General features: G+C 39.1%; 1 long non-coding RNA gene across 1 annotated transcript in view; it reads left to right on the top strand.

The window, feature by feature from the left end:
• The first annotated feature begins 612 nt into the window (after window positions 1-612).
• The window catches only part of LOC112650416 (uncharacterized), a 92,875-nt gene continuing 80,239 nt past the window's right edge, over window positions 613-13,248 (top strand). The window contains exon 1 of the long non-coding RNA XR_007414046.1: window positions 613-1,547. This is a non-coding gene — a long non-coding RNA (uncharacterized LOC112650416). The remainder of the gene's footprint in view (window positions 1,548-13,248) is intronic.

Raw genomic sequence — 13,248 nt, 5'->3', positions numbered from 1 at the left:
ATAGTAATTGTGGCCAGGAGTATCATCATTGTCCACAGCTCCTAGGCAAAGCACAAGGGAAAAGCAAGGCAGATGGTTTGGACTCTGTTCATGTTGCTGATGAGTCCTCAGGATGCTTCACTGTCACCTCTTGTCCTGCCATCTCCCTGTATAGCTATCCAAGAGGAGGCTCAGTCTTGGTGTGCAAGGCTGGAGCCACTCCCTGCTCTCTCTCCCAGAAGTTCAATTAAAAGATCCCTTTTGGTGAACTGTCAAGGTGGCATGTTATTCTCTTTTTTAAGAATTGGACTTGTTTGTGTCATATGCAAATCAGCTGTATTATGCTGAGTGAAATAAGTCAATTGGAGAAGGACAAACATATATGGTCTCATTCATTTGGGGGAATAGAAAAAATAGTGAAAGGGAATAAAGGGGAAAGGAGAGAAAATGAGTGGGAAATATCAGAGAGGGTGACAGAACATGAGAGACACCTAACTGTGGGAAACAAACAAGGGGTGATGGAAGAGCAGGTGGGCGGGGGGATGGGGTGACTGGGTGACGGGCACTGAGGGGGGCACTTGATGGGATGAGCACTGGGTGTTATGCTATATGTTGGCAAACTGAACTCCAATAAAAAAACATTAAAAAATAAATAAAAAAAAGAGATTACCGTTTACATAAAAATAAATGCCAGTCCAACTAATCTGACTTGGAGTAAAGCATGCTTACAAAGGAATTTCTTCATCTACCCGGAGCACTCTGTGTTTATTACTAGGCATTTTTCTGTCATTGTCTTTGTTCCTGTGCTTTCCACCCTCTATGCTTGCAGTCCTCTTGCTTTGACTATCAGCTTTGACTTGGGAATTCTAATATTAAAAGTCAAAGTGCTGCTAACTTATTTTTTATGGTTAGTTCAACAAACATTAACACATAAACACAAAAAGAGCCATAGATTTAAAGATCAGCAGTTAGAGATCACTGATCTAAACTGAGCCACGGGTATCCATCCCTGGGTGGCTCAGCGGTTGAGCGCCTACCTTCAGCCCAGGTCCTAACCCTGGAGTCCCGGGATCGAGTCCCACGTCAGGCTCCCTGCATGAAGCCTGCTTCTCCCTCTGCCTGTGTCTCTACCTCTCTCTCTGTGTGTCTCTCATGAATAAATAAATAAAATCTTTAAAAAAAAAATAAACTGAGCCACACAGCCTGGCTCGCCCCAGGTATGCAGAGAATTAGTTATTCCCACATAAGCCCCTAGCCCTTTAAGTAATGGTCATAACTGATAGTGATGGTCCCTTGAAGGCAGTGCAGGTTCAGATTCAATAGCAATTATCAAACATGAGCTATAGATCAGTTACTGGGTTTTCATATACGTTGACTTTTCCAAGTTCAAGCTTATTGTACAATTACCTGATCATCTAGGAGAAACTAATTACTTGGTATTCTTTAAAAAAAATTTTTTTTGCAGGAGAAAAATCAAATTTAATAGATGTACCTATGAGGAATCTACACAGTTGTGAAATTCCAAAGACAATGGAGCAACATGAAGATTATATGAGCTAAGGAGAGGGGTAGGTGCCTGAATACTTACTTGATATTCTTAAGACTTGAGGTTAATATAGACCTTCCATGACCACTGTCATCAAGTGTCAAACCCCCCCCCCCCCCAATCTCCAACAGTTTATGCTTATGATAAAAAGCTGTGGCCATTGCTCGTAAAGGTTAGGTTAGTTAAGTCACCCTTGAACTCCCTGAAGTTAACTGCTGGAAATACTCTAAGCTAATGAAGGAAGAGGGGTCTTTCCTATAAATCTCTTACCTCAGGACATTTCTATTAGCGGGAATGGGCAGCAGAGGCTCCTGGGAACCATGGGCACTGCTGATGAGGAAAGAGCAGATTCAGTATTGAGCAGTCTTTAGGGGATGATTGCCCTTGGGGGGTAGGGAGGATACTGCCCAACACAGGGAAATGATCATTCGGTGGTAGTTTTCTGGATAGGGAGCACTCAGCAATATCACTGAGGTGATATTACATGATATATTGTATATCTGTCTTCCATGCTTCCCCATCTTGCCCTTCTTTCTTGAAGGGATAAAGTTTTACTTTCTACAATTAAAGACAAAACAAGACAAAAAATTCAAATACCTGAAATCCTATGCAAATAGCCTGCCTGTATATTAGGATAAAACTTTTGCTAAGAGCATAATGAAAAAGAAGGGAAGATGTTGCATGGGGGATGGTCAGAAGATGTGGAAGAGGAAGTGTAGGTCAAGAACTCAGCATGCACATAAATGAGAGGACACTGGATGAATCTCACTGAAGCCAGAGAGGTCTGTTAAAAATGCAGAGTTGGGGCACCTGGGTGGCTCAGTCAGTTAAGCATCTGCCTTCAGCTCAGGTCATGAGCCCGGGATCCTGTGATTGAAACTGGCATTGGCTCCCTGCTCAGCCGGAAGCCTGCTTTTCCCTCTCCCTCTGCCTGCTGCTCCCCCTGCTTATGCTCTCTCTGTGTCAAATAAATAAATAAAATCTTAAAAAAAATAAACAAAAATGCTAAGTTAATCATTTCACTTTCTGACTTGAAGTCTCCATGTCCTCGTCAATAGAAATATAATATGATCCATAAATGTGAGCTATATATAGTAATTTAAAATTTTCAAGTAGTTACATTCAAAAGAGAGGTGAACTTAGTTTTAAGGCTAAAAAAAGAGAAGAAATTAATTTTAAGAATATGTTATATTTAATACAATATAACCAACATATTGTGATTTTAACACATAATCAACATAAAATTATTAATGTGTTATAAATATACTTTTAAATATGAACAATTTAAAAAATTGGTATTTTATTTTTGCAGCATTTCTCAATTCAGACTAATTCTGTTTGAAGTACATGATGGACACGTGGGTTTGTTGACTGCCATGTTGGACAGCACAGCCTTAGATAGTTTCCCATTGCCAGTAGGATAAAATCCAAACTTTTGCCTATGGTTCAGTACCTACAGAGTTAAGTAGGCTCTTGCAATGACTACCTCTTTTGTCTTCTCTTATGCCACTCCATGCTTCTTTGTTTTAGCCCTAGATAAAATAAATTTCAGTTTGTTAAATTGTTTTTTCTCAAACATTGGGGCCCTTGAACATATGAATTCTTTTGCCAGAAAACACTTACCTCTCACATTTGCATGGGTAATTCTTGCTTATACTTATGTATTTGTATACATTTGATTTGGGTCCATTTTGAGCTTTCATTTATCTTAATCTGTTTAATTTTGTTAACAACCCTATATTGTATGACTAATAGTAGCTCCTCAGTGTGTTTTAATATCTAGATTCTAGAGAAATGGAAAGTTTTTCAATATTTTTCTTTTTCAGAGACTTTTAAAAATGTTTTTTCACTTGTTTATTTTCCAGCTAGATCAATTGTTTTTTCCTCTTCCAAATAATGCCCACATTAATTTGATGAAAATTTACATTTTTGTAATTACTGAGACTTTCCATCAATAATTATGTTATGACTTCTTTTTAAAAAAATATTTATTTTGGGAAAGAGAGCACATGCAAGCAGTAGAGAGGGGTAGAGGAAGAGGGAGAGCTCATACACTTTGGACAATCATTGGATGTGGATGTCATGGGATATGGTTGCCTCTTGAGGAAGGAGTGTGGCCCTGGGTAAGGACCTCTCTCCAGCTGAGGCCAATTTCCTGAAAGAAAGGATAGATCCTTCAGTCAGGGGTATTTGGTGGCATATTATAATACCTACTCCACTCTGGTCTTCTGGTTTACCTTCTTCCTTTCTAGCTGCTCAATCTTTGCAAACTTTTTACAAAGTTTTCTTCTATCCCAACTCTAAATATTCAAGTTCTTCTAGTCAGTCCTAGATTTTCTTACATTCTTTCTCAGTGTTTCCTGTTCTTCATGTCATTATTCCCTTGATTGCGATATGCATTCTCCTGGTGGAATCGAAATTAATCTTATATGCATGTTAAACTAGAATATAACTGTCATATTAAACAGGAAATTTCACAGATATCACTACTTTGAAAGAGATTACAGTGGGTATTTCAGTGAGAATTTTAGTTGAGTTTTGGAAAAAGTATTCAGTAAATAGTACATCGATGCTACTACACAGCTACGGCAGATATTGTAACTCAGTTTGGAGCCACTACCTAAACTGTTCATTCTTTTCCTGGAGTAAAGCATTGATGTGCTGACAGTGCCATTTATATTTTTATCTTAAACTCTCCTTGGAGTTCAGGCTCTTATAGGTGACTGCCTACTGACAGCTCCTCTAAGATGTCTTACAACTTCTTTAAATTTATTACATTCAAACTGAACTCTTGAACTCCCTTCCCCTAAACACCTCCTTAGCGACTTCACCACCTCCTGTGTTGCTCAAGCCAGAAACCCAGAAGTCTTACTTGATTTCTCTTCCTCTTTCACCATGCACATATAATCCCAAAGAATTCTTTTTGATTGTATTTCTAGTATATTACTTGAATCCATCCTCTCCCATCTCCATTGCTAGTGCTTTATCATTTCTTTCCTGCATATTATTGGTACTTTTCTTACTAGTCTCCAATTCATCATGCTTGTGGCATCAAAAGATATTTTTCAGGCAATGAATGAATAGATGGAATAAATATATTTATTGAAATATTCTCTAATACCTCACAGAAAAATTATTCTTCTCCTTAATGGTCTTGCAATTTACTTGGGAGGAGGGACAAAAGCTTTGTCCAATGGCCTTAAGGCAGTCTCATGCCCCTTTCTGTTGGCTTTGCTATGAGCTATCAGCAGGTCTATGCTGGCTCAACAATAGGGCAGCAATATCTCTGTTTGATAGAGTGTTGAATTTTAAGGTCTCCTGGCTGACATCAGGATGCCTCACTTTTCTGCCTTTTTTTAATAAGGCTCTTTCCCAGAACACATAGAGCTCACATCATTGCACAGTCAGTTGGGTTCCTCTTAAGCCCCCTCCCCACCCACTCCACCCCCGCCCCATCCTCCATATAAATAAGTGAAGTGATGGAGCCAGGGGCTCTCTCCTGAAGCACAGCTCCACCTAAGCATGGCTCCCATTGGAATAATGAGAGCCTGGGGGATCAGATGGATTCCGCTTATTCTGTTTATGTGCCCTTATACTTAGACAGCAAATTGTCAGGTACCTTACAAGAAATTGACATTTGTCATTTCATTATTAATAGGATCATTTTCCATTTTATATTCTAATTCATTGCTACTGATATATAGGCAAGTTATTGATTTTCTACATTTTTTATACTTGGCTATCTTCCTAAACTCTTATTAGTTTAAATAGCATTTCATTTGATTTGCTTGGGATTCTGGGTAAAAATATAAATCATATCATCTGCAAATAATAGCTTGTCACCTCCTTCCCATGATTATACATCTTCTTCTTTTTTTTTTGTTTTCATATTTCAATCACGCTAGAATTTATAGAATAATGCCAGATGATGGTGCCAACAATAAGCCCTGTTGTTTTATTTCTGATTTGAATGGAAATGCCTCTAGTGTTTTAAATGGGATATTGGTCGATGCTATGTAGTCTTTACTACATCAAGCATGGTTTCCAATTTTCCTACTTTGCTGAAAACAATTTTTTTCAACAGCTTATTTTCAAGTGCTAGAAAATATGCCTAATTTCAGGCTCAATCTGCTTCCTTGCAACTTCTTCCCTTTGGTCTCATTTTATATGTATATTTCTGATATTTGAATTTTATAATCCTGCTAAACTTCTCTCTTCTCAAGATTCCTCAAACTTGAGATTTTGATTCAAGTCTTTATTGAGATTCCTCAGTCGAGTCCCATATTCACTTGATTTTAGACCTTTCACCATATGAATTACTTTCTGGACTTTCTCATGTTGCCAATGCTTCTTTTAACTTGTGACTAGTCAACTCTGGAAGTGTGTTATTCTCCTTCCTGGAAAAAATGTATAGTTTTGCCTCTGGAGTCCTAAATTCTTAACTCATAGAAATACAGTGAGGAGTCCTTAAGGAATATAAGGTCAGCTTGAGGACAGTACTGACCTTTATTCTGTGGGTGTAACACTCTGGGGCAGAGTAGGTGTACCCATGTTTTCCAGGTACCATGAAGTCTACAAAGGATTTTGTCTCTCTAAAGAAATTCTGCAATTTCAGAGTCATGAAAATTAATGTGTTTCCTGACAGAGCATAAACACTTGGAGATGAAGTTTATTTTAAAGATGTTGCTGTAAGGGATTTTGAATGTTCATAGCCTCAATATCATGCAGCAAAATGTCAGCTCCAAAATCCAACATGGGGAAAATAGACCAGCCCATGGGCATCAGTAACAGAGCTACTGAGAAATTCTGGGAGAAGGTTCTTACCTGTAAACCTTGTGAATTACTCTATATTTTTGACAATCATAATGTAATAATTTCTGTTGTGGGTTTATTGTCATGCCAACAAATTTCTCTATGAATGGAATAAATAGGCTACTTTCAAAGCCTCAAAGTTTTATTTCATGACAACTGAAAGCAGAAGGGATGGAATGCACACTTCTTACCCATGTCTTCACATCTCTCTCCTAATCTCTGGAGACATGTCTTCAACTGCCTGCTGAATATTTCTCACTTTATGTCCTTATAGCTACCTTAGGCTCAATTCTTTCTTTTCCCTCAGTTATACTTCCTTCCCCTATTCCATTCCCTGTTTGATTGTGGCAGAGATTGCTCCTCATTCCCCAAGTTCTACTGTATCTTTTTAACATCTATTAACTGGGAAAAAGGCCATCCAAAATAATATCTACATACCTTTCAACCTCCTTTGCTCATTCTTTCTAATATGAGATAAGTGAAAGGGTCGTGTGAAAGCTTCTTGGAACTAGATTCCTTCCTTCCTTCCTTCCTTCCTTCCTTCCTTCCTTCCTTCCTTCCTTCCTTCCTTCCTTCCTTCCTTCCTTCTCTCTTTTTTTTCTTTTTAAAGATTTATTTATTTATTTTAGAGAGAGGGAAAGAGAGAGCATGAGCAGGAGGCTCAGAGAGAGAGAGAGAGAGAGAATTTCGAGCAGACTCCATGCTTAGCGCAGAGCTCTATGTGAGGCTTGATCTCATTAAAATGAGATCAGGACCTGAGCTGAAACCAAGAGTTGGATGCTCAACTGACTGAGCCGCCCAGGTGCCCCTGGGAGCCTTCTTTAAATGACTGCCATTGAAAACAGTCTACCTTCTCCATCCATTTCTTCCTTGCTTGTGGCTGGAACAAGAAGATGATGGCTGGAGCCAGGGCTACTGCAGCAACTTAAATCATGAGGTGACCTTGAGAAGAGAATCCTTGCATGAGATCAACAAGATAAAAGGGAGGCTTGGTCCTTGACAACCTGGGCCATCATTTCAGTTCTCAGTTGCCTAGCTCAGGACTACTTGAGAGAAGTAGTTACTAACTCCTGCTATTTTTGGTTTTCTGTTATCTGTAGCTGTCCTCTAAGACTAACTAGGACACGTGGTGAGATGCTTCACTGTCATCATTCTTGTCATCCTAGACAGGACACTCATTGTCATCCTGTAACTGAAGCCTAGGATTTCTAACTCAGAGATGCTTCTTGAATCTGGCATGCCTCTCTTTATCACTAACATTATTATTTTGACCATCATCTTTTTGCCAGGATTGTGGCAACACACTCTTAATAGTTCACTCTGCTTCTGGGCTCTTTTCACTCTATTCTACCTTTGAAGGTTCCTAATAAACTCACATTATCCTAGTACTCCTTTGTATCTGCATCCCTGTTGTCCTCAATCAAAATAAAACAGAGCTTTATTTTATTTTATTTTGAGCTGAGAATGTCATTCCAGGCCTTTTGCCATATTCACCAAACTTCCTTCTGCAGTGTCTTTCATCGGCCACCCTCTCTTCACTGCGACTATTGTGAATGCCGAATCCATTCCCTAGTCTCAGTGCCTGCTTTTTCATGTTTCCTGGCCTGTGCAGACACTTACCACTGCCAGGAATTATTTTCAGCTTTTCTCTCTTTGGAAACACCCTCTTATCATTCAAAATTTAGCTCATATATTGTAGTAATAATTGGTAGCAGTTTTTGAGTGCTTCCTAGGTTTTGAGTGCTGTGCTGTAAACTTAACCTGTCTCATTTGGTTCTCACGACAATTCTGTGAGATGGGCCTTTTATTATCATCCCCACCCTAAAGATGAAGCAAGGAAAGATTAAGTACTTTGCATAAAGTCGTATAGGGCAGGTACGTGCATACATATGGTGGATCTGGTTTATTCAAGCCTGAGCAGTCTGACTCCAGAATGCATGCCCTGAACCATAACATTATACTGCCTCCATCTTATTGTGTTTTATTCAGTTGCCCAGATGTAACCACCTCTCTGGAGCTCTCTCTTATTGGCTCAGTCAAGATTTAGTAATTCTTGCCCGCCTCCGTGATTTTACAGTACTTGTTCATGCCGAATAGATCGTCTGCTAATGATCTCTTTGTCTACCCTCTCCTCTAAGAGTCCGTAAACTTCCTAGGGCTAGAGTTATAGCTTCTTTATTTTTTTTTTGTAACCAAGAATTGAGTACAGTACTCATCATAGTAACAATCACAATAAAGGCTGTAATATTAAAATGTTCAAGCCTGAAGAGCAATCTAACATAAATATAAAAACTCTTTTAATATATTTAAAGCAGTTCTTTTTTCTCTCAGCTCCCCACAACTGCAATTGCGAATCTGTTTTTAAAACAGCCTCCTAATGAATCTTTGCCAATAGACTGCCACCTTCAAACCTCTCTCCCCTCAGGCATCCCTGTGATCTTTCCACAATATATATGATCATGCTACTGTCCTGTGCATAATCCTCCATGAATCCCCACAGCTTTCATGACAAAGTGCAAACTCCCAGGGTAACAGATGGTGCCCCACCTCAAAGTCCAAACCTGTTCAGACTCACCTTTCCCCACTCTTGAATTTGCACTTTTCCCTCTAGCTGTATGGAACTTATGGTGCCCACAGAAGCCATCTGTAAGCATTCTTGCCTTTTCACACACTATCTCACTGTCTTCAGGAGTGTTTGTCACACTCTAATGAACTTATGGGGACCTGGTTAAATGGCAGAGTCTGATTTAGTAGACCTGTGGCATAGTCTGACATGCTGCATTTCCAACAAGCTCCCTGATGATGATGAGTTTGCTGGTCTGAGAATCATAGATCTAGAGGGAGCATCACAGATCTAGAGTACCTTTTTCTTCTTCTGTAAGTCCTTCTAAACCTGCACACTGAATACAGGTATCCCCTCTTCCAGGAATCATTAGATGAATCTCTGTCTAGTGAGAAGAGATGGGAATGTTTATCTCTGGATTCTCAGGTTCTGGCTCCCTACCTGGAACTGAGTAAATACTCAATAAATTGTCACCAAGTGAATGCAGACTGTTCATTTAGTGGGCAGAATGTTTATGGAATGGCAGCCTAGGCTAAAGAAACATGCAGTTGCCATGAGGCACAGTCCAATCCATAAACTAACATCTTTGAAGCCTTTTCTGTGCAGAACTGTGATTGATGTTTGGAGTCCAGAAAAGAGAAAATTGTAGTCTCTGCCTAGAGGGTCCTGCAGAGACACTGGGGAGACAGAACAGCATCTCAATCACTATACAATATAGCATGGTATGATGCATGGCAAACATGATATACCAATGATGAACATTCTGAAGAGGAATTGTTCTTCACAGGTGTTTGGGGATCTGTTCATGGCCATATGAATTGAGACTAGAGGAAATAGTAGACATTCAACAGGAGGCTGGTGAAGGGAGATGTTTCAGAAGAAGAGAACAGGATGAGGAAACTTCTCAACCTTTTTCCCCCACTGAAACGTACACATTCAATGGTGTTTCCATATACCAGGTATTATGTCTACTGTTACTGCAGCCTTTCTTTCCTTCTTTCCCTTATGACTAAGAACTCAAATGAGTGAGTGCTGTGTTATTGTAGGGATAATCTTGAATCTGCTTTAATTTATTTAGAAAGTAATTTGATGTAACCCTCATTATTAGTAGTAATAACCACCATATGGGATTTCTCATAATTGATTAGAATATAGCAATGACCTAAGACTGCAGCTGAGAACCATTAGTAGATGCAAAGAGGTATGAGATGAGAGTGGCTACTTTTTGGGACGTTGTCAAGAAATGAAGTGGTGGTGGAGCAGAGTGGTTATGAGTATAGGTCTAAATTCTGACTGCCTGAGAACCAACATCAACTGTAGTGCTCACTGTCTATGTGTTCTTGGGTACACTGGAGATAAAAACTAGTGTTTTTATCGATAGATCTTTGTGAGAATTAAAGGAATAGATATAAGTTAAATGCCTAGAATAATTCCTAACTTGTGGTACACTTGCAAAAATTGTTTGCAATTATTCTAGCATGCTTGGTGTGTGGATAGGTCAACCATATTGTTTATTGTCCAACTCAGGCTCCTTTCAGAGTGAAAGGGGAAGATATCTATAATTACAGGGGAGCAACAGGCATATACCAGGACATGCTGGGAAAACTGGATGTGTAGTTATCCTATGTATAAGCTAGGTTGTACGAGATAAAGCTAGAAAGGTGAATTGGGTTATTTGTTGATTGTTCATCTCTTGGAAGCATGAAAAAAATTAGGCCTATTCTGTTAACATTTAGAACTTTGACACTTGAATGTGTACTAAGTAGTGAGGAAATAGTAATATTACTACCACTAGTACTATGACTAACCATCACTATTTACTGAGTGACTACTTTATTCCAGGTTCTGCACCTACTTTCTTATTGATCCTCATGTTGACCCAGCAAGGTGGCTATTACCTCGGCACTCATTTCCTGTGGCTGCTGTCACAAAATACCACACACTTGGTGGCTGAAAATAACAGAAATTTATTGTCTCATAGTTCTGGCCACTTCAAATCAAGGCATCATTGGGGCCACACCCCCTCTAATGGTTCCATGAGAGATTCCATTCCTTGCCTTTTCCAGCTTCTAGTGGATTCAGGAGTTCCATAGCTATGGCCAGCCACATCCCTCCAATCTCTGCCTCTGTGGTACATTGACTCCTCCTCTTCTGTACCAAACTCCCTCTGCTTCTCTCTTTCACTCTCTCTCTCTCTCTCTTTTTTTTTTTTTTTTGGCCACTTAAGGCAATAGACATTCTTTTTTCAGAGAAGGTAGTATTCATAGGTTCTAGAGGTTAGGGTGAAGCCATTTCTTGGAGGGCCACATTAAACTTATTACAGTTTCACATTTTATAGAAGAGGAAACTCAATCTCAGAGAATTTTATTCACTGGTCCAAGTTTGCCCAGGTAGCTAGGGGATGCACGATAACTATAAACCATTAAATTTGCAGATACATGTTACCTAGTATGGCTTTGAGCACCCTGGACTATATACGGATGTTGAATAGGAATAGGAAAACTTGAGCTCCATCCTGACAGGTCAGTCCTTAGGAGAAAAGGAAACCATATGAAATTCACAGCAGACAGATTGACACTTGTACTGTCTTCTACTTCAGCAGGTGTAATAGACCAGAATCATGTAGCATTAAAGATCAAAGAAAGGGAATAAATTTTCCATGTGGCATTTCTCATAGGATAAGTTATGAATCCTAACTACAGGGACAAATGCAATGAGATTTGGCTATTTTTCATATTTTATTTTAATTAATTTTATGAAAACAATCCAAGTAATTTTATTTTATTTTATTTTATTTATTTTTAAATTTTTTTATTTTTTTTCTGAGAGTTCTGTCCAACCTTGTAAGCCTGGAAGGTGGTATAGGAGAGGAAATCAGATGAATAAACTTGGCACGGGTATTCATATTGCTGGAGATGAATGGAGTGCTTGGTGTGAGGTGGAAGAGAATACCATGGTATGTTTGAGTTTGTCAGATTTCTTTAGAAAAAGGGCATCCCAGTATAAAATGTTCCATTCTACTCTAAACAGATACTTGGAAAACAGCCATACCATGAATTTGGCTGAGCCACAGTGAAAGAAATACACCTCTTCTCCATGGCTATCTCTCGGTCCACTCAGATCTAGTACCCATTCTGTGTCCACCAAAACACACTGTGCTTAGTGTAGCATCACTTCCTTTCTCTATTATAAGTATCTTCTGGTTGGCCTGTCTTCTCTATCTGACTCTGAGTTCTCTAGGATATCAAAACTGTGCCTGGCACACTCATGTTGGTGGAATTAAACAATTTATTGTTTATTTTCAATGCCCAGTGTGAGTCTTATGCAGAGAAACTAAAAAATAAATGTTTGCAGAAGGAGAGATTCAATCAACCAGAAAGACAGTGAAGAGAGTAACAGTATCTAGAGGAAGTCATTTAGGGAAAATTGATAATGGTTGCTGATAGCAGAGGCTGTGAACAGAGTGAAATGGCTGGAGGAACAGAGAATACTAGGTTCTGGTCATATTCCTTTGGCTGCCAATTCAGACATACACACAGGACAGGCAAATGGGCGCATTTCTCCAAAGTGGGACATCTAAGTGAAGACAAAAATGACCCAGGTAGCAAGGGGCAAAGTCTTTATTTTATTGTAAATGTATGCAAGCAATCTTGCTTAAAGAGTAGGTCGATCTGCTCTCTTTCTCAAAGCTGCTGCCAAAATAAGCTCAAAAGGCTTGTACATGAGGGGAATATTTGATAAAGGGAACATCTTCTGAACTTTGAGTCTGTGAAAAAGTATGAGTGCCAGAATTTTGTTTTCTCATTTCCTTCATCTTTCCATCCCAGCCTCAACCCAGAGCAGTTCAGAACACAGAGACTGAACCTGCTAAAAATAACTTCAACGTGACCTAGTCCTGAGTTTCTGACACCAATTCCATGACTACATGTGGCTTAGTTAGCAGGACAGGTAGGTGAGCACAGGAACTCCTGAAGAATCTTCACCTCCTGTTCCTAGGATTCAGGCTATTAGCCGAACAGCTGCTTCCTTGTCAAGATGATTTTCTTGGAAAACTGCATCAAATGAATGACTAGTGATGAATGAGCTAGAGAAGATGCTTCAAATCCTCTGATAGCCTACCTATCTCTGTCAGCTTATAATATGGACAGCATTGAGCAAATAACACTGTATCTGCATCTGCAATTGTTACAGGAAATCTTACCTCCTAATGAGTACTAGTACAAGTGCTGGAGATCTCTTGGGAATCTTTTCCCAAGATTTGTTCTTAAGAATTCCATTGTTCAAAAACATTTGTGTAAATTCTTTTTTTTTTTTTTTTTTTTTTCTTCATTTGTGTAAGTTCTTTGAA

The sequence above is a fragment of the Canis lupus genome, chromosome 11, assembly GCF_003254725.2.
Source record: "Canis lupus dingo isolate Sandy chromosome 11, ASM325472v2, whole genome shotgun sequence".
Lineage (NCBI taxonomy): Eukaryota > Metazoa > Chordata > Mammalia > Carnivora > Canidae > Canis > Canis lupus.
Note: the sequence above shows the minus strand (reverse complement) of the source record. Positions and strands in the feature narration are given on the sequence as shown.